Source organism: Chiloscyllium plagiosum, chromosome 1 (genome assembly GCF_004010195.1).
Source record: "Chiloscyllium plagiosum isolate BGI_BamShark_2017 chromosome 1, ASM401019v2, whole genome shotgun sequence".
Classification (NCBI taxonomy): domain Eukaryota; kingdom Metazoa; phylum Chordata; class Chondrichthyes; order Orectolobiformes; family Hemiscylliidae; genus Chiloscyllium; species Chiloscyllium plagiosum.
The window spans coordinates 58,213,531-58,237,705 of NC_057710.1; the positions used below are offsets into that span (position 1 = coordinate 58,213,531).

Sequence of the window (24,175 nt, forward strand, 5' to 3'; positions counted from 1 at the left end):
ATGAGATGCTGCATTTTATTAGTCTCCCCTACCTAGTGAAAAGCATCAATAAAGTGAGAAGATTTTACCTCCCTGTAAAAGTGGGAAGAAATATAAACCAGTATTGCAAAGATAAAGGGCCTCAAATCTTTACAATTTATACAAATGGTTTAGGCTATGGAACCAATGCCAGGATATTTTTTAAATCAACCTGTTCAGAAGTGTCATTACACACCAATGGAGCAGGTGGGAATTGAACCCAGATTTCATGGCTCAGAGGTGAGGACACAACCACTGAAACACAAGACCACAAGACATAGGAGCAGAAATTAGGCCATTCAGCCCATACAGTCTGCTTGGTCATTCAGTCATGGCTGATAAGTTTCTCAACCCTATCCTCCCACTTTATCCCCATAACCCTTGAGCCCGTAATGAAATGACGGTAAGGTTGTGAAATTTGCTGATGTAAATATAGCTAGGAAATATAATTCAACAACTTAATAGAATTCTTTCAGGAAGTGACAAAGTTGATGAGGGGAGGGTTGTAGATCTCATTCATGGACTTCAATGATGCACTTGATAAGGATCCCCATGGTAGGCAGATGGAGAAAGTAATGTCGCATGGGGTCCAGGGTGAACGAGACAGATGGATAGAGAACTGACTGGGCAACAAGAGACAGACTGCAGTAGTGGAAGGGGGTTTCACCAAATTCAGAACTGTGACCAGTGGCATTCCACAGGATCTGTGCTGAGACCACTGTTGCTTGTGATATACGTAAATGATCTGGAGGAAGGTATAAGTGGTCTGATTAGCAAGTTTGCAGATGACACTAAGATTGGTGGAGTACAGATAGTGAAGGGGATTATCAGACAATGCAGCAGAGTATAGATAGATTGGAGAGTTGGGTGGAGAAATGGCAGATGGAGTTCAATCTAGGTAAATGTGAGGTGATGCATTTTGAAAGATCCAATTCAACAGTGAACTTTACAGTAAATGGAAAAGCCCTGGGGAAAACAGACATACAGACATCTGGGTGTTCAGGTCCATTGTACCCTGAAGGTGGCAACGCAGGTCAATAGTGTGGTCATGGCAGCATATGGCATGTTTTTCTTCATTGGATGGGGTATTGAGTACAAGTGTTGGCAGATCATGTTACAGTTGTAGAGGACTTTGGTTTGGCCACATTTGGAATACTGCATCCAGTTCTAGTCACCACATTACCAAAAGGGTGTGGATGCTTTTGAGGGTGCAAAGGAGGTTCACCAGGATGTTGCCTGGTATGGAGGGCGCTAGCTATGAAGAGAGGTTGAGTAGATTAGGATTATTTTCATTTGAAAGATGGAGGTTGAGGGGTGGGGACCTGATTGAGGTCTACAAAATCATGAGGGGTATAAACAGGATGGATAGCAAGAAGCTTCCTCCTCCCCCCACACACAGAGTGGAGGATTCAACTACTAAGGATTGCTAGTTCAAGGTGAGAGGGGCAAAGTTTAAGGGAGATATGCGTGGAAAGTTCTTTACATAGAGTGGTGGAGGCCTGGAACACATTGCCAGCAGAGGTGGTGGAGGCAGGTACAATAGCGTCATTTAAGATGTATCTAGACAGATACATGAATGGGCAGGGAACAGAGGGATACAGATCCTTAGAAAATAGCGACAGGTTTAAATCATAGGATCCCTACAGTGTGGAAACAGGTCATCCAGCCCAAGTCCATACCAACCCTCCGAGATGCCACCCAGATCCATTCCCCTAACCTATCACTCTACATTTCGCCTGACTAATGCCCCTAACCTACACATCCCTGAACACAATGGGCAATTTAGCATGGCCAATTCACCTAAACTGCACATCTTTGGATTGTGGGAGAAAACCGAAGCACCCAGAAGAAACCTACACAGACACAGGGAGAATGTGCGAACTTCATACAGACAGTCGCCCTAAGCTGGAATCGAACCCAGTCCCTGGTGCTGTGAGTCAGCAGTGCTAACCACGGAGCCACTGTGCTGTTAGAGAGAGGATCCAGATTGGCGCAGACTTGGAGGGCCAAAGAGCCTGTGCTGTAATTTTCTTTGTTGTTTTCTTTGAAAGCAAGTTGCAAGGAGAATTTAAGGCTGCTACAAATAGGTAGAGATAGGATGTAAGTGTGTAAAGATCTGTAAATGAAGTACAATGAGGAAAATTTGACATTGTCCATTTTGCCAATTTATATAAGATACTTATATAAATTGGTGGTTTCAAAACGTAGATTGCAATTGACTGGTTGATTAGAGAGTTTGGCAATCCACCTCATTGCTTGTCCACAATCCCTTAGCGAACATTGCTAGCTAGGTCAGCATTTATTGCCCATCCTTAATTGGCCAGAGGGCAGTTAAAAGTCAATCATGTTCCCCTGGGTCTGGAGTCACATGGAGGCCAAGCCAGATAAGGATGATAGATTTCATTTCCAAAAGGACATTAGTGACCTAGATGGCTTCATGGTCATCATTCGTTTTTAATTCCAGATTTATTAATTCAAGTTGAGTTCCACCAGCAAGAGTGAATCAATGCTTCTGGAACATTAGCCTATGCGAATAACATGACCACTGCCCCACTGCCTTCCCAAACTATTTTTAAGGAGGACTGAGCAATCAACTTGGAAAAGCACAATTAAAAGAAGTCAATATAATTAAAGCAAAATCCTGGTCAACTATTTAATAAGATTTTTCTGAGGATTGAACTAGTAGGATAGATAAAGGGGAACCATAAGATTTAGTACACTTGTGTTTTCAAATGACTTTCTTATAAGATACCACACAACAGATTAATACACAAAGTTCTCAGCGTTAGGAGTGATATATTCAAATGGACAGGAGGTAGGGAGTTCAGATAAATAGGGAATTCTCATGCTGGCTGTTCAGACTAGAGAATGCTGTAAGGAACAATGCTGTGTCCTCAATTACTTAAAGATAAAGGATAAGGTAGCTAAGCATGCTAATGATACAATGCTGGGGTGGGTAGACTGTAAACTGTCAGGAAGGAGCAAAGAGATATTATTAAGTGAGTAAGGAACAAGATGGCAGATTCACTTACTCACTTTGGTCATAAGGAAAAAAGACAATATTTTTGAAAGGCACGAAACTTGTTAATGTTGGTGTACGGAGAGACTTGTATAAAGAATGCAAAAGTTAGCACGTGGATACAGCAAATAAACAACATGTTGGCCTTAATTCTTGTACTTCAAATCCCTTGCAATAAAGAAGTGTTGCTATGATTATGTAGGATTTTGATGAGAACACACCTGTAATAGTGTGCATAGTTTTGGTCTCTATTTAAGGAAAAGTATACTTGCACTGGAGCAGTAAAGCAAAGGTTCCCTAGATTCATCACTAGGATAAATGGGTCGTCCTATGATGAGACGATGAGCATACTGGGTCCATATTCGCTGGAACAGAAGAATGAGAAATGACCTCATTGAGAGATTTAAGATTATGAAAGATTGATGTCAAAGTACTAGTTGGGGAAGAAACAACAGGGGCACAACTCCAGGACGTGGAGTCGGATGAAGAGACCTTTTTTTTTAGTCAAAGGGCAGTGAATCTTTGAAATTGTTCTTCCTCTGACATGAAAACTTCAGCTTCATGTCTTTATGTATCTGCAGGCTGCCAAACCATTAATCTAATCCCCTTCTCAAATGACGCACGCAAAACCAAATTTCAAAAATGCCTACTTTCAATTTCCAATCAAATGAACTGTACATTAAACTGTCCTTGTGCATGAAATGAGAAGCAAAAGCCAGAATAAAGTTCTTCAGAGGCCAGATTTGGCCAGAATAATGTTAACCCTTAATATGTTATGATTCATAATGCATTTAATTTCAATAAAACTGCTTGCAATACACAAACTTCCTTGTAAGTGACATTACCTTCCTATAACACTATATGGCTACAGTCATACCTTTACCTGCCTACTCATTTTGTCTTTCTTGTGCACTACAAAGTTGGCCTTCAGAGTAGAGTGCTGTTATTCACTTTCCCAGCTATATATTTTGAGATACACCACAGCTTTCCATCATTCCCATTGCTATTAAAATACAGGATCTTCTTTTTCTTTTTCCAAAAGAGCCAATTTCTTTGGGGAGAATTTTAAAGAATTCAAGGTTTGCGTAAAGAGTTGCAGCTTGGGTGCTGGTTGTCATAGTTGTGGGCATGTTCGCCAAACTGGGAAGTTCATTTGCAGATGTTACACCCGCTGTCTGGTGACATGTTCAGTGCTTTGGAGCCTCCTGTGAAGTGCTGCTGTACTGTGCCTTTGGTTTTATTTATTTGGTTCCATTCTTGCTGTTCATTGTAGTGGCCGGTGTATTGGGTCTAGATCTATGTGCTTGTTGATGGAGTCTGTGGATGAGTACCATGTTGAAGAATTGAACAGTACAGCACAGTACAAGCTCTTTGGCCCTTGATGTGCCAAATTCTAGAAATTCTCTGGCCGTCTTGTGTTTGGCCTACACTATGATTATTGTGTTGTCCCAGTCGAATTGGTGGTCCTTCTCATCGGTATTTATGGCTACTAGTGACAGTTGGTCATGGCATTTAGTGGCTAGTTGGTGTGTGTGGATGCAGACTGCTAGTTGTCTGCCTGTTTGTCCTATAGTGTTGCGTGCAGTCTTTACATAGAATCTTGTAAATTACATTTGCCTTGCACATGATTGGTATAGGTCTTTTGTCCTGGTGAGTTGTCATCTGAGTGTGGCTGTCGGTTTATGGACTGTCATGAATCCCAGTGGTCAAAGAAGTCGGGCTGAGTGTTCAGGAACGTTTTTTATGTAAGGTGGCGTGGCTAGTGAATTAGGTCATCGCTTGTCCTTGTTGGGTTGTTTGTGTTCTCTGCTTCAAAGAAAACAACTTGAGCTTACCCAGCCTCTCCTCACAGCTGAAATAGTCCAGCCCAGGCAACATCCTGGTGAATTCACCAGTGCAATGACATTGATCCTATAGTGTGGCGACAGAACTGCACAGTACTCCAGTTGTGCCTTAACCAAAGCTCCAATATAACCTCCCTGCTCTTATAATCCATGCCATGACTGATAAAGGCAAGTGTTCTATAGCCTCAACTACCCTATTAATCTTCCCTGCCAACTTCAGGGAACTGGGCTTCCTTGTTTCTTGCCAGTCATTGAGTACTTCCTTGTCTTGTTCCCTCTTCCAAAGTGTATCACCTCACAGACCTGTCATTTAGACATATACCCAGTCCTGATGAGGTGAGACCTGGATGATATCAGTAGCTAAATACAAGCCTTCAAAACATGAGTCATTTGAAGCTCCTGGCAGTTCTGCAGGGGGGTGGGGGGGGGGGGGTGCGCCTGGTGGTGCTGAGAACTTGCAACAGTGTCAACTAATGACTAGTGCAAATTTTACAGACTTCACCGTTGATCAAGTGTGCAAAGTTAGGAGAAGGTCAGAGATGGGCAAAAGGTCAAGCTTAACTAAGGAGGAACATGTCTCAGTGATCAAGTTCTTGGTCATGCTTTTGAGAAGAAGAGGTCACAAGAACTTAGAAGGGCTCAGCTGCACAAACATTCAGCATAAGGAGAGAAATGTGCACCCAAAATTCTGTGTTAGATTAAACATGATCTAGGGATTTTAGAAAGGGAGGAGAAAACATCACAGAAATCTATATTCACCTGTACTTTTAAGAGTATCGAAGTTTTGTGCAAGTTGAACTTATCCAATATGTCACTAAAGAAAAAGTATGAATACGCTCATGTCCTCCAAGTGAGATCTGGAGTACAATAGTGATGTGAGGAATGGAGAAATTCCACTAGCAAGGCACTGCCACATTCTCCAGATCCAACAGGAGGACCGCTGACCAAATGCTAGTGTCCTTCTTGAAGCTTTATTACATAGTAGAAATTTAGCAGAACTTTAGAGTTATTTCAGTTCAGGTCAGTACAGTGAACACAACCAACAGACTTCATTCTTTAAAATTTTTAGCGAGCCAAACGCAGCATTAAATTTTCCCCTGTGGCATATTAACAATTTCATAGGAGCCAAGCATTTAGCAAGCAGCCATAAAACATTAGAAATAAAGGCAGTTGGTTTGGTGATTAATGATGATTGCATCACAAAAACATTAAAGGAAGAACCAGAAGACACAATGAAGTATTTTTGGATGACCCAGGCTCTACCCAAGACTACAAGAAATTAGAGAGTTGTGAATGCAGTCCAATCCATCTCACAAACCAACCTTCCTTCCAGTAACTCTATCTACACTTCCCACTGTTTTGAAGGCAGCCAACATAATCAAAGACTCCTCCCAATCCAGCTATACTCCCTGCCACTGGGCAAAAGTTACACAAGCTTGAAATCATGTACTAACAGATTAAAGAACAGCTTCTTCTCCATTGTTATCAGACTTATGAATGGACTTCTCACACCTCTTTCTGCAGTTCCTCCGTAGCTGCATGTTTGATTGCTCTGACGTGCTTGTCTAAGGTCGGATTTGCCTGGATAGCATATAAAACAATACTTTTCACTATATCTTAGTATACATGACAATAATTAATGAAATCAAAATCTCAATTAAGAATTTACATACACCACTTTTTATTAAGGTACTGAGACAAAGTTCAAATGCTGTAGATACTAGAATTCTGGAATAAAGAGAAACAGTAGAGATTCTCATCAGGTATGGCAGTGTTTGTGGAGCAAGTAGTAAAGTTAAGGTTTCTGCATGGTCACTGATGAATACTTCCAGCATAGTCAGTTTTCATTACTGATGACACTGGTTTGGTTGAAAGGTCAAAATAATTTATAGTTGCTCACTCAGCACGATACAAAAACTCCAATCCCAAATTTAGCATTAGTCAGATGCTCCTACTTCCTCACTCATTAAAACTTGCATCTGAGATTAATCCTGTCACACAGAGTCACTGCTGTAGGAGTCTAGCTCAGGTGGATAGGGTGAAGAGAAGGAGATGAATTTTGAAAGCTAGTAAATAAAGTACAAGACTATGGGTCTTATTTTAATGAAGCAGTTGCCAAATATTTTTCTGATGGTCACTAAGCAACAAAAGGTGGCCAAGACTGTGAACTGGGTAAGGAAGAAAGAAAAGTGGAAGTCAGTTTCAATTATTTCTACTTTGTCAGAAAACCAGATGCAAAGTGACTGCTGCATTTTCTACATTATGCGTGATTAAATTTCAAAATCACATTAACTATAAAGCACTTTGGGACAGTGTTGACAGAAGTTGCTATATAAATGTCAATACTTCTTCCAGATTACTTTTAAAGCATATGCTTAGATATGATTTGGAGATGCCGGTGTTGGACTGGGGTGTACAAAGTTTAAAAAAAAATCACAACACCAGGTTATAGTCCAGCAGGTTTATTTGGAAGCACTAGCTTTCGGAGCGCTGCTCCTTCATCAGGTGATTGTCACCTGGCCACAATTACCTAATGAAGGAGCAGCGCTCTGAAAGCTAATGTTTCCAAATAAACCCGTTGGACTATAACCTGGTGTTGTGTGATTTTTAACTATGCTTGGATATATACTATTAAACACTTAGTCATTCACATCACTTAATTATTCTTCAGTTTTTCAAATACTCTGCACATTTATCTCCCTGCTCATAGAAAAGCCCAAGAGTTTTGCAAGTAGTTTGTTGTGAGATTGGGTTTTATGCAATTTGTTTACATTAACAACAATTAATCAAAGTCGTCAATTTTGAGAGTTTTTTTTTAAAAAGAGAAAGGCAGAGACAAAGTGATCTGCTATCCAGGAATGGGGAGTAGAACTAGATTTCAGCTTAATATACAATTGCACCTAAAGTCTTTGCTATCTAAAGGAAAGTCACAAAAGTTTTTATACATTTCATGGTAATTTTGCTCAATTGTAAAATCCAATTACAACCAATTTATTGAAAAAGACATTACTATGTTGGGAAATTGAAAGAAAAGTACAAATACTTTTGTAAAAATGAACTCAGTTCTTACTCCAGGCAAAGGGAATAATGGAACTAGTTTTAAAATCATAATGCTTTCAATGTATCTCCCACTGCTCAAAAACCATCCCCCCTCCCCCAATTAAGCAAATCCTGTTATAATCTCATCAACCCTCAAACCACAAGCTGAAGCTGCCTAAATGCTCCATTAGATCTCAGCATCAGGTCACAGAGCAGTGATGTGGGAATAGTGGTTTTCTGCACAATAACACCAAGCTGACATGAACATGCGATATATACTTCAGCTTCATATGGCAAGCTTTACAAGCCTGTCCAGTTGAAACTGCACATTTCTACAACTGCTAAAATCGACCCCATTTAATCAGGGGTGATTCAGTAAAAAAACAAAAAAGATGCGCACAAAGTTAGTATAATTTTTTTCTGTACATATCACCAGATCATCAATGACAGCAAAAGATTAGGAAGGCTAACAATTTGAAAACAGAAGCTCAGTAGCAAAGTTTGTTCATTTTTGATCAATGTGATCGTGAAAATTCTTATCCATAAAGGTGAAAATTGGATAATTCATACATTTCCTTTCTATTCTTTCATGGATCATGAAGATCACTGACAGGGCCAACATTTGTGACAGATCCCTAATTGCCGCTGAACTGATTGACTCTTTAGGCCATTGTGCAGGGTAGTTAACAGACAACCACGGAACTGTGGATTTTAACTCTACGTAGGGAAGACAGGGCAAACATGGCAGACTTCCTTCCCTAAGTGTTGTGAGGTAATTAGATTGTTATATTGTGTAATTTGTTAGATGTTAGCACTCTTTTTGCAAGCTGAATTTACAAGTAATTCTCCCTGTTCCCCTGGAACTCCAAGCAACATATACACTTCGACTGAGTCAAGTAGGGAAACAGAAAGGGTAAAACTTGCTGTGATATTCCAATCAATGCCATCACTGAGAAAGAACATAAAACCTTACAGGTTTGGAGCAAGAGTAGACCACTCAGTCTTTCAAGCTTGTTCCACCATTAAGATTTAGATGATGGGATTACTCTGCTTACCACTAATAACCTTTCACCCCCTTGCTGAGCAAGTATTTATCCAACTCCTCTTAAAATTACTTGGGTACTCAGCTTCTACCAACTTTTGAGAAGGAGTGTTCCAAAGGCTCATTTGTTTCTCAGAAAAAAAAGAGTCTCATCTGTCTTGTCTTTGAACATTAAGGCCCAGTTTTGGATTGCCCCACAAGAAGAAACATCCTTTTCACATGCATTCCAAGTTTAGCTTGTTCAATCTTTCCACATAAAGCAACCTACCTATTCCAGTATTAGCCTGTTAAATCTTCTCTACACTGCTTTCAATGCATTTACATTCTTCCTTAAATAAGGAGACCAGATAAGACCAAAGACTATAGATATGGTCTCACCAACGCAGTGTATAACCGAAACATATCATTCCTACTTTTGTATGTAGTTACACTCAAACAATACTATAGCTTTCCTAATTAGATGAACCTGCATGTTAAGCTTTTGAAATTCATACACTGGGACACAGATCCCACCAGTATCTGCAGTCTTTCAGCATTTAGATGATGTTCATTTTTATTCTTCCAGCCAAAAGAGACCATCACATTTGCTTACATTATATCCCATTGGAAGATTTTTGTCCATTTATTTAACCTATCTATATCCCCCTTGTAGTCTTATGTCCGCTTCAGAACTTTATTTCTTACCTATCTTTGTATCATCAATAAATGCAGCAACATGTTCAGTGCCTTCATGAGTTATTTATGTTGTTATGATGAGATGAGAAAGGGTGAATCAACACCCTTTGTAACACCTTCAAGTCGGTGGCAACAGATACTTTTATTCTCTCTTCAGCATCCAGCTATTGCACTTCAATCAAAACATAGTTCACTAGATCAAAATTAAGGAACCAATTACTAAGGCATACTTGAGGAAACAAACACTTAACATTCTCAAATACACACACAAACAAATTTATAAGGATGACAGCATTTGGTACAGTCAGAAAGAATAGAAGCTATGCAGTGTCAAAAGTCCCAAGCCCTCAAGGTGCTATATTTTAGATCACAATTGTTTTACTGTTGGCAAAGTCTGTAGGTATCAAAGTTCTCGATGTATGATTAATCTACAAATACAGCAACAGTTAAATCTACAAGTTACAATGATAACAAAAATTCAAAACTAGGAAATTGTGTGTGTGAAAATGAAGTTTTTGTTGACTGGTGAACCTTCTGTCACAGAATGAATTTGGAGTAACAATGCAAAACTGAGGCATCAACACATTTCACATTCCCTCTATTCATCGTAACCTGGATTCAAAACCTAGTTTGGGACTAGTAACCAAACTTTCTCTGCGCTGTGTCATACTTTCAAGTCCTAGCCTTTCATTGCCAGTTTTATACTTCATGTGCCATACATAAGAACTTTTACAAATATGGTCTCCAGGAAGTTGGTGGGTGTTAATCAGACACCTCCTATATGGTGTCACAACTTGCATTCTGAACCTCATTCTCATTTAATTTAATGTCAAACCAATTGAAGAGATTAAAGTTTTAAACTTGGCCCTGTTCCTTTGATTGCCAAGTGAATAAATCTACTATCTCTTCACTGGTATGTCCTTGATGGTGTCCGCCAGTGATGTCTGTTATAGGTTATTTGCCCTTCCTTTCTCCTTTTGTTTTGGGAACGGGTATTCCTCTGATATGTTACCCACTCTCTGGAACACCAGGGATAGCTCACTCTGCAATGTTCAATGCTGCATGGTCACTTAATCTGCTTGGCTAATTTTTCAGAAGAGATTAGAAAGGCATTCACCTCTTCCTCAAACTTGGGGTTTAAATTGGCAAACTTAAATTCTTTAGTCTACAACTGAGTTAGGTGAGATTCCCTCAACACAGATATTTTCTCTCTCTCTCTCTTTTTCGATATTCTCTCTCTTTTTCGATATTCTGTCTCCCTCCCAATTTTATTACCCCACCTTCCCCCTCCCTTTTGCCTTTCTTGCCTTTTTCTCTCGACCTTTAACACTACCTTTAGTTTACACATCTAGATATTTCATTATCTATTTTGCATCTTCTGTTTCTCTGGCTTTTGCACAGAAACTCAACTGGCTACCCATTTTAAGCTTCCAATTTAAGGACAATACTTTTAGTTTCTCCCAAGTTTTTTTCATCCTGCTGGACAAAAGCATGAAAGGAAGTGGCAGAAACCCTCTTAACATTTAAGTAGTATTTAGATGTACACTTGCAAGGCTATGGGAAAAGTGCTGGAAAATGGGATTATAATAGTTAATGCTCGTTTTTGACCAGTACAGACTCAATGGGGAAAGGGCCTTTTTCTGCGCCACAGACGTCTATGACTCTATGGCGAAAGTGAGGACTGCAGATGCTGGAGATTAGAGTCAAGATTAGAGTGGTGCTGGAAATGCACAGGTCAGGCAGCATCCGAGGAGCAGGAAAATCGACGTTTCAAGCCCTTCATCAGGATTCCAACATTTCCAGCACCACTCTAGTCTATGACTCTATGACAAGCACTGGTTAAAATAGGACAGAATGTTAGTAGAGGATGAATAAAGGCCAAACAGTTCTAAAATCCATAGTCTTGGAGATGTTAGATTTTCACCTGAGTGGTTTAATGGTTAACACACCCGCAATAGCAGCAAGGTCAGTTGATGTCCAGGAGTTCTCAGTGAATAGTTATTTTATTCAACATCAAGTGTAGTCTTTCTTCCAAGGGCGAGAGAGAAACAGGACGAGGGGCTTCCAGCTCTTGTTACAAGCTCATTCTTCCTTTTGTACTCTGCTGCTCAAAAACATCTACAGAAATGTTTTGTTTGCATATTTGTTTAGGATTTGTTTGCATATTTCCAAGTGGGTTTGATTGTCTTTCAATGCTACATTTGTAGGCAACCCTTATTCCCCAATATGTGCATAGAAACGTGAATTAAAACTGAAGATGCAACATTCTTGATACTGAATCAATGCCTCGTTTTAATGTGTTTAGCTAAAATGGTCGTTTCAAGTCAAATTGTTCAATATTGGACCACAGAATGAGGCAGGTCCAAGAGACCAGTGATCACGGCAGCCATTTTAGATTGACTTTTATTGAAAAATATTTTAGACCATTAAAGGTTCCAGATACTACAAACATATAATTGAAGTCAAAATTTGATAGGCTAGATGCAATCTCCTGAATGTATACTTTTAAAAGCCAAAGTCTTACCACTGACCCTTGTATCACGTCACGCGTTATGTCTTACAAAATTATCCATCTTCTTGTTAGCTAGACATCTTGTGACCATGCCAAATGTTACATCTTACATCACAAGCTTTTATTTTCCATAATAACCTTTGATATGTTACACCATCAAAAGCCTTCTCGAAATCCACAATTCCTCTTTCCCACAGCATGTCATGTCTTCAACCAAACTTCAATGAATTGATTATTCATAATGTCAGTTTCACAAAACCACAGCAGACTTTGTTTGATTGCCACATATTTTTCTAAGTGCCCTGCTATAATGACTTTAATATTACCTTAACTTGTAGATTCTTGCTTTCTGTCTTTCAGTTAACATCTGAGATGTTCCATTCTCTGCCCCAAATTTAGGGAATTTTGGAAAATTAAAAGAAATTTTTTAAAAATTCATCCAAGAGATGTTGAAGGTGGTGGCTAGGTCAGCAGAGTGTTTGAATTCCACCATGGCAGTTGTGAAATTTAAATTTAATAAAATCTGAAATTAAAAGCTTGGTCTAACAGTGACTAAGTAACTACTGTCAATTGTCGTAGAAAAAAATCTGGTTCACTAAAGACTTTTGCATATCCCTTACTTCACTGGAGTAGTAGTTAATGAGTTGCATTTTTGAAGCACTGCAGTCCATGGAGGGAAGATACACCCAGTGTCACTATTAGGGAAGTTCCAGGATTGCAATCAACCAGTTAAGACATGGTGATATATGGTGTCTGGGTTGGAGATAAATCACATGTAAATATGTTCACATGCATTTGTTGCCTCAGAATCTTTGAGATCGCTGGTTTGGAAGTCGCAATCAAAACAGCCAGAAAGTTGCTGCAGTGCATTTTGGAGATGGCATACATTACCATGGAAACAAAGCAGCAGCAAAGAAAGTGAAATACTGAAGACGCTGATTGAGTGCCAATCAAGCTACATGCTTTATTCTGAACAGTATCAAATTTCTTGCATGCTGTTGGAGCTACACCGACTCAGGCAAGAGGTAAATAGGAAGCAGGTACCCTGTTCATATTTGGCCTGATGCAATGGGATTAGGCTCTGGTATCAGTGTTGAGAACCCCTAGCTCAACACCTTCCTACAGTGTACCACCAGTGTTGGCTTGGCAGCTGTAACATATGTTGAAATGTGAACAGAAAGGGAGTTACCACAGAATGCGTAGACACTCTGGTCAACCATTGTGGCAGCGGCTGTGCTGGCAGGATATGACATACCCAAACGATAGTGGTGGGGGTGCCTGGGAAATAGTTATACTTTCAATCAAGGACCTCAGGTTGTTGTTTGACTCTGCTGTGGAACACCTCTCCCATTTTTGGCACAAATCCTCATATGCTATTCAGAAGTATTATTTTTGATAGGGCTGTGTTTGCCATAGTTCCTTCAGGTGCTTAAGTCTATGCCAAATGACTTAACCAGTTTCCCATCTTTCAGACTTTGCAGTGATCTTGATACACAGAACAGCTTCCATTTCAGAGGCAAGTTAGAATCAAGCACAGTGGGTCCAGAGGCACATGTTAAACCAGGTAAGGACAACATATTCCCTTTCCTAAAATTCATTAGTGAACCAGTCTTTTAAAAAAAAATAATAGCAATTGACAGTAGTTGGTCACAGTTAAACTAAGCTTTTAATTTCAGATTTTATTGAATTCAAAAATTTCACTAACTGCCACAGTAGAATTCAAACCCACTGCCCCCAGATAATTAGACTGGGTCTATGAATTACTAGCCCAGTGATATTATCATTATTAAAATCTTCACTTGGCAACTGTCTCACCACCCACTTGCTTTTATATCCTAAGATTAAGTCCATTAGAGCCAGGGGTCTTATCAACCCTGGAGCCAACAATTTGCTTTCCTGGCTATTGTAATTTTTTTGAGTCCCTTCCATTTCTGGATTTATTCCTGAAAAAGTATAAAATAATGGAGATGTCAAAAATTTTCCAAAACTATTCTAAATTAAGGTTTATGCTTGGTATGTAAATATTGTACTTAACTAAAAGTCAGAAAATCAAGTACTGTTTCCAACACTTGCTATCAGGTAAGATAGGACAGTTTGATGCATGGTTAGTATAGTCTTTGCATTGCAGGTTGAAACAAATAGTCAGCCTGTGAATCCTAAGTCTTCCAAATTAGACTGGCAAACATTCTGAGGGAGACTAAAGCTCACAAACATTCAATAATTGAAATTAGAGTCTCCTGTTGACACTTTACAATTTAATTTCTGTTGCAGCTGACAGCCCACCCACTAGTGTACTGTGATAGCTTCTTCAAATTCACAGACAGGAGCACATTGGAATATTTTCATACAAATTGTTTACCTACCCATCAGAGATGTACATATGCACTTTAGTTTATGACAAAAAAACGATACACACAGACAATTTGGATTTTGATAAACTTCAACATTTGCTGACGACACCAAGAAAGAACTGTAGATGGTTTAAAGCAGAGGTGGGGAAACTTTTTATGTTGGAAGGCCGCACTATGTTAGTTGTAATCTAATAAGGCCGCATCCAAGAAACTTCAATTATATATTCTTCAAAATTCACATTATTTTGTAAAAGTCTAACTACTATGTACTAACTAACAAAAAAAATGAAAAAAAATGTTAATTCTAAAGTTAACTAACCTTTTAATGACTTTGTTGTGACTACTTTTTGTAGGAAAGCATTTGAATATTTGGTTGCAGCATGGAGGTCTGCAGTTTTAGCTGATCCTCTAGATAGGTATCCGTCATTTGTGACCTTAAGGGCGCCTTGATTTTGGTTGAGTAGGAGAATGTAGATTCGCAGCAATAAGTGGGGATTATTTTGTTGAATTTTCTTTTACTCTCTGGTATTTTAAATACATTCACTTTAAGATTAAAACAAAATAATAAAGGATGAAAAAACATTAATAAAAAATAAAAGATTTGTTCTGCAAAATTTGGAGTCATTCAAAAGGCCACACACAATGGCCTAGAGGCCGCAGGTTCCCCACCCCTGGTTTAAAGCAATGCACCAATGTAACAAGTGGCAAATGTAAGTTATTGTACTAAATATGAAGAAATACAGGGCAAAGAAATGGGAGCGTGTACTCAAGTCGAAAGGCATAAAAAAAAAGGACAATGGAATTCACTTTGTGAGAAAATGGGCAGAAAAAGCGAAACTGCCGAACAGATCTGGACGCTATCAATATGTCAGAATGTATAAAAGTATTTACATGATTCTAGACTCATACAAAACTTTGAGTAAGGGATCAACATTTGATATTAGTTTTATCAAGAGAAGTGTATTATTGGAGAGTTGCAGGAATTTAAAACGCTTTTGCCACAGAGGAAGGTTGAATCAAAGACCATTGTAACATTTAACAGAAAACTGGATAAAACATCTTAAAGTGGGGAATATATCTGGCTACAGGGAAACAGCAAATCAGTGGGATAGGTTTTAGATTACAGAAAGAAATACAACAATGAAATTAGGCAAATGGCCTTAGTTTCTTTAAATTCTTTTGTACCCAGTTCATGACTCTACTAGTGTTCACAATACCAATAAAAAGCTACATGAAAAATCTGAATATCAAACAACTATTAATTCACCATCCTAGCCACTTGTACATCGCATTTACTGTCTTATTAGTGATACCATTTTGGCATGTACAACATTCCCTCAGCTGAACTAAACTTGCTGGACTTTCTAAAGCCAAAGGCCAGTAAGATAGACTTTCCTGGAACAAAAACAGGGTGTTGAAGAAACTCGGGTCTGACAGCATCTGTAGAGGGAGTTAATGTTTCAAGTCCCAACAATCCTTCATCAGAATATAAATTTACCAGGTCTTTCCGGTTACCCATCATGGTCACAATTTACTTCAGCACTTTTGTCAGTTGCGCAGAATTAGGAATCAGCCAAATAAGTATAGCACTAACCAAAATGAAAAATAAGTAGCATTTGTTCATGCATCTATAAAATGCAATTGTATATGTTGACTCCTCATTTGAAGTGAAGCCCTTTTGCTAGAGCTTCACTATGAACAGCACTCAATCCATTATACAACTAAGCAGAATGTGTCATTTCAGTCGGAGGGTAGTGGGCCATCCATTGCTTTTCATATTGAACCTCTTATGACAAATCAAATCAGCCTTTCTTTACATTCAGAGTAAAATTAAAACCTTCAATGATTTTCAGAGTTGACCCCCATGATTCCTTTTTGAAACCAGACTTTTTGAATAAACAATCCCAGACACCAGTTTGGGTCTTAAACAAACAACATAGTAATTTATTAACAACCAGAGCAAAATTGAAACAAAATAATCTAATTGGTCTATGCTTTTAACCCAAAAACCTATGTTTTCAGACCCTTTTAAACAAAAGGCAGACAATGTAGTTGAAGGATAAATAAAAAGAAAATGATACGTAATCTGGTCAGATTACTTAAAATGGTTTTCACAATGCATTATTCCATAGGCATAGATGATGGTTTCTTGGTTGATTTTCTGAAGATGCTAACATGGTCACCTTTACAGTCCGCTCAGATAAAGGCTTTAATACTTGTAATTTGTTTCCCTATTTTCTGAGCTTCCAAGAGCTGCTCATAGAAGTTTAGGCAGAGAGCTGTCAAATCTTCATGCATTAATAGCCAGATTCCTTACCATAGGAAACAACATCCAAAAATGAATACAAATGCTGACCACTTCCTGACATGAGGTGGTGGTGCCGGTTTTGGAATGGGGTGGACAAAGTTAAAAATTATACACCACCAGGTTATAGTCCAACAGTTCCTGACAGACTGACCACCACCTCCACAATGCCCACATACCATTTAACACCTGGCACTTGCTTGAATATGGGCTTTTTCCAGACCTGCTGGAACACATTCTCAAGTACTGACCTTGTTAATAGCTAACTTCTGCTTTATGTTTAAACAGAATGATATCCTCCGTAACAAAGCATCTGCTGATCCTTTAGATCAGAAACCAATTTGAGGCCTGATGTCTCAAATAAACAGAGCTTTTTTTTGGCTCAGCTTTCCCTTTAACACAAACTGTCACTCACAATCCAAAAGTCATCTTTAGTTCACAACTGATTTGTGAACTGAAGTCATTTAGTTGACAAATCAGAATTGAAGAAAGAATAAAGTAATAATCATGAAAATTTAGCAAGGACTCTACAACATTTATATTTTAGCAATATTAGTAGAAATGCACCATTTGGTTGCAGTTCATGAACACTAATGATTTATACATGGAGGATGTAGATAAAAGTGAATTTGTCTCAATGGTCAAAGGCTCCAGCAGTCTCAAATTTGTTTTGAAATTTGCTGCTTAGTTATTAGAAAACTCATTGAAATTCTGACTACTGCCTATAATTAGTTTTCAACTAATTCATATCTTCCTTTGCGGAAACTGTTCTCTGCTTCAACTCATTGCTTTGTCTTCCACCAGTGAGTCAAAATTTCCCCACAAGATTTTAAACATATCAATGAAGTCAGAAGTTCAGAAATAATACAATTAAGAAAAAGAACGAACATTAATGTGGCACTTTAAAGTATGTCTTCAATATGTCCTAGAGTGATTTAAAGCCAATTTATCAGTTTTGAAGTGCAGTCACTTAGCCAGGCATTAGATATTTTTTTTTAAAAAGTATTTTTAAAAAACATTAACAACATAACACTGAGAAACTACACATACAAAGATTACTAACAGATCTATATTTGGCGATACTTGATAATTCAGGAACTTAACTGTTAGAGAATTTACCGAAAAACATGTGACTTTCTAATTTAACCTTCACAGTACTTCCCTCTAAATCATAAAGTGCTGAAGGAGATAGAAGGGAAAGAGAGCAGCATGGACTGGTACCTTTATTGGTCAGTGCATTGAGTTTAGGAGTTGGGAGATCATATTGCAGTTGTACAGGACATTGGTTCGGCACTATTGAAATACTGCTTGCAATTCTGGTCTCCCTGCTTTAGGATGGATGCTGTGAAACTTGAAAATCTTTTCTGAACCCTTTCGAGGATGTTGCGAGGGTAGGACAGTTTGAGCTAAAGGGAGAGGCTGAATGGACTGAGGCTATATTTCTTTGAGCATCGGAGGCTGAGGGACAACCTTGTAGAGGTTTATAAAATCATGAGGCATGGATAGGGTAAATAGGCAAGGTCTTTTCTTCAGGGTGGGGAGTCCAAAACTAGAGAGCATAGGTTTAAGGTGAGAGGGGTAAGATTTAAAAGGGATCTAAGGGACAACGTTTTCACACAGAGGGTGATGCATGTATGGAATGAGCGGCCGAAGAAATGGTGGAGGCTGGTACAATTACAACATTTAAAAATTTATCTGGATGGATATATGAATAGGAAGGGTTTAGAGGGATATGGGCCAAATGTTGGCAAATGGGACTCGTTTAAGTTAGGATATCTGGTCGGCATGGGTGAGTTGGACTAAAGAGTCTTTTTCAGTGCTATATATTTCCAATACTCTATGAATGGTCTGCCTCTATGCTAGATATTCCGTGTAATTTAAAGATCATGCTACAGAACAGTTCAAAAAGGAATTCAAGTACAAAACAGTGACTGACAGCTATTTTCCTCCCCAGAAATTTTAACTTTGAACTTCAACTTGGTTGGCACTTTCTCTGAAAACAAATTATTTTCAAGACTTTGGTCATTCTTAACACATGTTATGGAGAAGAATGTTAATGTATTTCACTATGTATTGTTCAAGGATCCAAACCACTATTCTTTGTAGCCTCCCGAATACCAGAACTGTTGTGTAGCTTTTCATGCAACTTTTCAAATTTTAAATTTACTGGACTCGAGTACATACACATTCTTAGTGGGAATGGAGCAAGTAAGTCAGGCATAGTGAGCAAGTGAGTATTTTGCAATGTAATCTTTGGAAGATTAAATGGCAATTTTCTAACACTGGCAGCTGCAGTGAATTATTGCAAATGTCAGCGTACCAGACTCGAGTGTTCAAAACCATAAAAGGACACTATTGCACAAACAGAAGTGCTTTGTTGAATTAACCTTTACCCTCACAGCTACAAAGAGGATGAAACAATACAAAGTTGTGAACAGGGTACTAGATTCACTTTTGAAAATGGTATTGGATTTAAAAGATGATTTACATTCGATTGCTGCATTCTGAAATAGTTTTCAATAATCTAATCAACTGGAATCTCCCTCATCTTGATTATGACACCTCATCCTTTCTTGAAGTCTTGCCACATGGCCATAATTCCCACCACCTGTCCCTCCAAATGGCAGTGTTAGTGGGCCCTGTTCACATCACAAAATGGCCCTTCCATCTACTGCTCAGATATTTTCTGGTCCAGTGAGCATCCCATCTTGTTAGAGCTTCTTACCATGTCCTCAATATTCTCAGAATCCACTGTACCCCAAAACCCCTTCAAAAGACATAGGAATGTTGAAACCTAATCACAACTATGCTTTTCTAGCTCATGCTTGGTCCTTGATCTTTCATTTACCATGGTCTCCTAGAACCATTAATTTTTTCAGTCCCTCCAATCAACCTAATGTGCTTTTATTCCTGTAAAAACATCAATTCTCTCTTGCCAAACCTCATGTATGACCTTGACCTTTGTACCCTCTCATCTAAGAAAGTTTAATGGTTAAATTCTTTTGCATTATCTGAACTAGTGATAGATGACAAAATGTGTCAAATGGAACTGTGACTGTATTGTTTTAAAAGCATCCTGGGTTGTTGAGAGACCAAGAATCAGCTCCAAAGTTTCCATCCTAATATCACACTGCATAAAAAAGTCTGCGAACATAGCAAATTTACTTTCGCTATCAGTTAGCTGAACTGCCCTTAAGAACCATGAGCTGGTACAAAATTTCAGGAAGCCATAAAAACCAAACTGCATTATTGTGGGGAACCAACATTGGGCAGAAATATGTAAACAGAGAGCTGCTTCAATGGTAAGGCCCTTCATATTTTGCTGAAATGATATACTTACACTTTCTACACCAAATCGCATTCATATTTTCCACATCAATTCTATCCAATAAATAACCTTGCAATTATAATTTTGCAAATCAATACTGCATTTTGTTTCATTTCCTGTTGTGTTTTAAGCTGTAGACCTAAATGCATCTTTCTATGTAGCAACTAACAAACAAAATAGAGTGCATACTATTCCTTCAGAAATTTCCACAATATAATTTCAGCACATAAAATGAAAAATCCTACTGTCTGAGCATTACGTTATTCAGAACACCAATAGGTTCAGTTAGGAATATCAATAATAGTAGCCACCTTCTTCTATTACAGAACTGCCTCAATTTTTTTTAATATTGCCATCCTACACTGGACCGTCCCCTGAATGGTCCAGTTGGAGGAAATTATTTTAACAACAACTGTACATTCAAAGTTTGTTAGAAATCTTTTACTGCAAACTGAATGATTCTGAAAAAACATAAATGGCATTAAATAACCTCAAACTCCAAACCTTTCCTTCTCAAGTAATAGCGACTATAACTTTAATGTAGAGAGAACAAATAGAAATTATTTATTATCTGAATTAACCAAGGATAATGCATACACAAGCCTTTGTCAGAATTAGCATGTAACTAATTTGTACAGAGAAGCTAAAATGTTTAAGAGTTCTGTTTGCTATTTGCCAAGTTGAAATTATTTACATTACATGCATATTAATAGAAGCAGGGATGGAAGTTTAATCAAACCACTTTTAGCAGTCACAATTTGAGCTTCCTGAGGTGCTGCACATTATCTGATTAAGTCGCCTATTTAAATTCAAAAAGATATATTCAAGATACGCTTATATCTGTAAACCTAAATACATGAGACAATGTCTTCATGTTGAGATCTGATAACATATTTTAACCACAAAAGCACAAGTTTAAAAGAGTAAAGGTCAACTCTAGCTTGCTTAATGACTAAGTTTTTCTGAAATTTCACATATGTTTACTAAACAGTGCGCACAAAGTCTTACACTGAAGCCTCAGAGCTAATTACATTTTCAGAAGTTATGTTAAATATATTTCATATTTTCTATATAATATCAGCTGTATTTTGACGAGAGAGACAACGGCAATGTTTAAAATCTATTGGGATGGTGGTTACACAGTTACTTGGGACAGAAGCATTCGCTTTGTGTTACATATAATCAAATTTCCATTTTAGGCGCTCTAGAAGAAACTATGTATTTGGCAAGAGAATGTCAGTTCTTGCACTGCATTAGTTTTGGCTCCCCACTCTAGTTATAAATTAGCAGCCCTCTGAATGCTGGAAATGAAAGTATTTGGGGTCAAACGTGCAGAAAGCGAAAGGGGGAGTAGAGGAAATAAAAAGTTGCAAGTTTAAAGGTTGTTTATCATTTTAATTCGCATTTTAATTGTACCATTTGAGTGAACAATGTCATCTTTGAATCTAGACTCAATATGTATTGCAGTCACAATGTTCAGCTGTAACACAAGTATCTAAGGAAAATAAAGACAAAGCAAAAAGATTCAAGATCTCAGTAAAACACATGTTTGTCAAGGCACTACTCAATTCAAGATAAAAGCTCCTTTTTTCACTCCCAAATCATTTCATGCAAAAAAAGAGGTTTCTAGCTGGAAAAAGGTGAACTGCTGCATATACAATTAATCAGGTGCAGTCAATAAATGCTGGCTAGCCAGCCACACCCACATCCCACAATAAATAAAAAATGAAATAAAGCATTCCTTTAATAACATAATCTAAGCTGTGGTCATGTCGGCGTTGGACTGGAATGGACAAAGCTTAAAAATCACAACACCAGGTTACAATCCAACAGGTTTATTTGGAATTACTAGGTTTCACAGCACTGCTCCTTCATCAGGTTGCTGTGGAGCAGGATCATAAGACACAGAATTTATAGCAAAAGATTAGTGTCCTGCAACTGAAATGATAAATTCTGAAAGTGCTTTGAAAGCTAGTACTTTGAAATAAACCTGTTGGACTATAACCTGGTGTTGTAAGATTTTTAACATAAGGTCAGTGGAGTTGTGGATACTGACGAAGGATGTAGTAGGTTACAGAGAGACATAGATAAGTTGCAGAGCTGGGCTGAGAGGTGGCAAATAGAGTTTAATGCGGACAAGTGTGAGGTGATTCACTTTGATCGGAGTAACCGGAATGCAAAGTACTGGGCTAATGGTAATATTCTTGGTAGTGTAGACGAGTAGAGAGATCTCGGTGTCCAGGTACACAGATCCTTGAAAGTTGCCACCCAGGTTGACAGGGTTGTTAAGAAGGCATACAGTGTTTTAGCTTTTATTAACCAGAGGGATTGAGTTCCGGAACCATGAGGTTATGCTACAGCTGTACAAAACTCCAAGTGCGTCCGCGCTTGGAGTATTGTGTACAGTTCTGGTCACCGCATTATAAGAAGGATGTGGATGTGGAAAGAGTGCAGAGGAGATTTACTAGGATGTTGCCTGATATGGAGGGAAGGTCTTACGAGGAAAGGCTGATGGACTTGAGGGTGTTTTTCATTGGACAAGCATATGGACGTACAAGGAATAGTGTAGGTTAGATGGGCTTCAGATTGGTATGATAGGTCGGCGCAACATTGAGGGCCGAAGGGCCTGTACTGCGCTGTAATGTTTTATGTTCTATAATCTAAGATGGCAGAACAATTTCTATCTCTGAAGCACAATTTGATGAAAACAAGAGTTCCTCAATTAAGAAAATATGACCATGTCATTTTTACAGTTTGGCACATAATGCCTCAACTGTGTAGAATGCTGTTTTCACATGGTATCACGACACAAGGACTACGCTGTGCTTCTGAATGCTCCTGATCACGGGGCTCAGAGAATTGGGTCTTTAACAATGCAGCCCCATCTTTGATGCAGTGCAATTCTTTTCCAGAGTATTCGTAATGACTGAACTGTATCTCTGCAGACTGCAGTTTAAACTAAAAAAAAGACCAAACCCATCTCTTTTTAAATGATAAAATTCATTGTTAATAATTTAAGCAGCCATTTTCAGTAGGAATCATCTAAATTTTGGAAGATCTGCCACTGTGAACATCGTTCTCCAGCAAACGTCAAACATGCATGATTCAAAAGGACAAACAAAATTGATGCAAGTTGTTTTGATAATAAAAATATTAGGGAAATACATCAAACTAATCCAAAAAGGGATCAAAAATTGAAATTATTTCGAGGACATGTGGTGGTACTAATTCGGAAAGTGCACCTTCTCTAGTTTAAACAGAAATGAAAATGTAGGAGCCTAGCTGTAGATAACAGAAGTACCACACAAACTAATTTAAGCATTATCCAAATGAAAAATACAAATTTTCCATTATGTAAAAGAAACCATATATCAAAACAAATTCTTTTGGTGTACAGAACCTTGTTTTGGCAATTAAGGGAGTGTGGACTGCAAGAGTGCAAGCTAAATCACTTGCACAATGAACAATGCCATCCCAGCTAAATTTCCCAATTGGCCATTAAGTTCCTCTGTTACAATGTCTTAATATTTATAAAGTATACAACAGGATTAAGATTGCGGAAGCTAAGTGGAATATATCCAAAACACTCAACATTGCATGGGGAGGGAATAGCCTAAGGTTGTATGACTAGACTGTTAATCTGGAGACCAGGTTCAAATCCTGCCACGGCAGATGGTAGAATTTAAATTTAATAAAAATTTGGATATCTAATGAAACGTTTAAGAATCCATTGTCGATTGTCAGAAAAACCCGCTTCGTTCATTAATGTTCTTTGGGAAAGGAAACGGTGATCCGACATAACTGCCCTATGGGTCATTAGGGATAGACAATAAATGGTGGCCTAGCCAGTAATGCCCTCATCCCGTGAATGAATGAAGAAAGCGAAATAACATAAGTTAGTTACTTGATGTTGGATCTGCGGTCAAAAACAGAAGGATATTGCTACATGTGATTTAGGTAAGGGAATTCAGAAGTTAGCGGTGGAGGAACCTCAGCTGATGCACTTGTCAAACAATGCCTTTGCAGTTTGTGTAAGTGAAAG

The 24,175-nt window shown here is 38.3% G+C and overlaps 1 protein-coding gene across 5 annotated transcripts in view; it reads right to left on the reverse strand.

The window, feature by feature from the left end:
* Positions 1–24,175, reverse strand: part of tln1 (talin 1) — a 162,314-nt gene that overhangs the window by 132,928 nt on the left and 5,211 nt on the right. For 4 of the 5 annotated variants that reach the window (XM_043687380.1, XM_043687371.1, XM_043687361.1 and 1 more), the window contains exon 2: positions 9,647–9,830. The exons of the other annotated variant lie outside the window; for it this stretch is intronic. The gene's annotated coding sequence lies outside the window, so the exon portion shown is untranslated. The remainder of the gene's footprint in view (positions 1–9,646; positions 9,831–24,175) is intronic. 5 annotated transcript variants of the gene reach the window in all.